Source organism: Anarrhichthys ocellatus, unplaced genomic scaffold, assembly GCF_004355925.1.
Source record: "Anarrhichthys ocellatus isolate YVR2014 unplaced genomic scaffold, GSC_Weel_1.0 scaffold57, whole genome shotgun sequence".
NCBI lineage: Eukaryota > Metazoa > Chordata > Actinopteri > Perciformes > Anarhichadidae > Anarrhichthys > Anarrhichthys ocellatus.
The window spans coordinates 208,739-211,420 of record NW_022280087.1 but is presented as its reverse complement, the minus strand read 5'-3'; the positions used below and the strand labels follow the sequence as shown (position 1 = coordinate 211,420).

The following is a 2,682-nucleotide window of genomic DNA, read 5'->3' as shown; positions in this document are numbered from 1 at the left end:
ACACACACACACACACACACACACACACACACACACACACACACCAGATTTTGGTAAATCCAACGCCTGGGGGAAAAAAGCTGGTGTGACAATACTGAAGAGGGTGCAGTTAAAGTGAGGTAAAATGTAGGTTTGAGTTTCAGTGAAACCCCACTATGGTCTGGAAGAAGCTACAACAGTCGTGGGTGTCCAACAGTCAAATAGCAACAAACCACCACTGAACCTAATACAACTGAAAGAAAAACATCTGAACAAGAAATGCTTCTTCCCCTATAAGAAAACCTTCTTTCATTTTCCATAAATCACTCCCACAACAACAGCCAGCTATCAGACCGCTATCAGTGTCTGCACATTTTAGCAAGTTAAACTTAATTGTTAATTGAAAACGATTAAAAGCAAAACGGTGGTATGAACAATATTAGCCTTGAATATTAGCAGTAAAAGAAAAAGGTGGATATCTCAGAATATCAGTCTATATTTGAGGTTATATTGAAGTACATCAAAGTTTCCTCTTTGATGATTTCAAATGAAAAACCTAAACGACAAATCAAGTCTAAATAAAGGATTTATAATTTGCCTTTAATTCAGAACACATCCCGCTGCATTGAAAAGCTGTCAAAAGCTTAGATTTGAGATTCATGACATGTTGAGGCTGTTTACAGACATTATACTGAGTGGGTGGTTCTGCTGGAGCGTGTGTCCGAGGCTCTGCAGTGGGTCATAATCTAAGAGTTTACAGGTTTTCTGCTCATCTGGTTTAAATATGGCATCAAACTACAGGTTCTCCATGCCAAGGCTTTGTGTGAGCGCCTGTATATAGTTCCTAATCCGTGCATGTGTGTATAAAATAGACGTGTCCTACAGGTAGGAATCTGATTAAATGTGAATGAGCAGTGTGTGTTTGTGTGTGTGTGGGGGAGTGTTCCTGTCCAGCTTGGACGCAGCTGTGTTGTGGTGATGGGCGTCATAGCCGCTTGGAACAGGAAGTCTGTCGGCCAGAACAACAATGACTGCAGCCATGACCTGTTCCACCCTACCATGCCTTATCCTGGTGTGTGTGTGTGTGTGTCAGAGATAGGGGAACAAAAAAGGAAAAGAACATCCATTCATCATCTAAACATACACATGGATGTATGTGAACGTGTTTTGGCGCTGTGTGCTTAACTGTGTCCTCTTCATCTTCTGTTACTCTTTGTGTTTTCTCTCTCTCCCTCCCTCCCTCCCTCTCCCTCCCTCCCTCTCAGAGCAGTTGACTCCACTAAACCAGAGCTCTGGAAAACATCCCAAATACTTGTCATTCTTCTCCACCTCAGCCCAGCACGCAGCAACGCACACGCTCTTAACTGAGCTAACTCAGCGCCGTACTTGTCATCCTTCTGCCCATCACCTCCTCCTCTTCCTCTCATCACGTCATCACTCGTCTCTCTACCTCTGCTCTTCCACTGGGATGTAAGTGGTTCTGTCTAAATACTGTTTGCATTGTCTCATCAAATAGACATCAGTTCAAGAGGCTGTTTGAAAGCTGGGGGCGGGGGGGCATTAGAGAAATGTTTATGTTTATCTAACGACAGATTTTTTGCGTGGTTATCTGTGATTTGTGGATAAAGGTTTAAACTTCTCTATCAGTTAAACTTTTACTCACAATTCACACGTTTGAAGTTGTCAAATCCTGACAGAACGTACAACGTATTAGGGCCACTGTAGGGAAAAAATACAAACCTCTATTTTTGAGATTTAAGTCGAAAATTTACGAGAAAAAAAGATTACGATTATGAAGTCATTCCTGATTAGTTTGATAGTTGATAAATCGTTGTCATTTTTCAAGCAGGAATTCCAAACGTACTTTAAAGGTGTAATTCAAACTGACTTTAGGAATCGATGCTGTATTGAGTCTGTGGACATGAACATGTGTGTGGATGCTCTATATTTAGCCGTCATCTGTCGAGCCAATAGCGCTGAGGAGAGGAATAACGGTGTTGGTGACGCACAGCCGAACCGTCCCTCAAGGACAATCGGTTTGTTAACCCGGACAGATGAGGAAACAAGTCCCTGAGAAAAGAGAATCACTAAAGACAGCACATGGAAACACAAGCTGCTGCTGCAAAAATATGAGAGGAAATAAAGAAGAAAATATGTGCATGCACCCAGAAGTAGTATCTCACAGAAATTTGGAGCATGCAGGATGTTGCACACTGAGTTTTCCAACTTGTTATCAAAGCTTCAAAGTAGTTCTCTGTACTGTGTCCTCTCCTTTCATCTTGCTCTCCCTTCACAACGGATTTCCATAACCATGTGATCATGAAAAGAGCTGGTGGTCATATAAAAAAAACAACCTGTGCATCTTTAAAGTGTCGCCTCTGAAGCTGCACTCGACCGGAGAGAAGAGACGTGAAACAGAAAGACGGGACCGGCCTTCTATTAAAGACTGATTCCAGTATATGAGCGATCAATGCAAAACCGGAGGGAAGAAACAGAAGTGTGAACCATGGGTGAACCCCGTCACCTCCCTCCCTCACCCTCTAGTCCTGCCTCTGCCTCGTCTCTCACTCTCTTCCTGTCTTTCAACCCCTCATCCTCCTTCACTTGCCTCCTTTCTCTTTTAATGGAACAAGGAATGAGGGAAGGAAGGAAGCAGGAATGTGTTTTCCAAACTGACGTCGATATGGGGGGGGGGGGGGGGGG

General features: G+C 43.3%; 1 protein-coding gene across 12 annotated transcripts in view; it reads right to left on the bottom strand.

The window, feature by feature from the left end:
* The window catches only part of macf1a (microtubule actin crosslinking factor 1a), a 118,558-nt gene that overhangs the window by 29,961 nt on the left and 85,915 nt on the right, over positions 1-2,682 (bottom strand). The window lies entirely within an intron of this gene.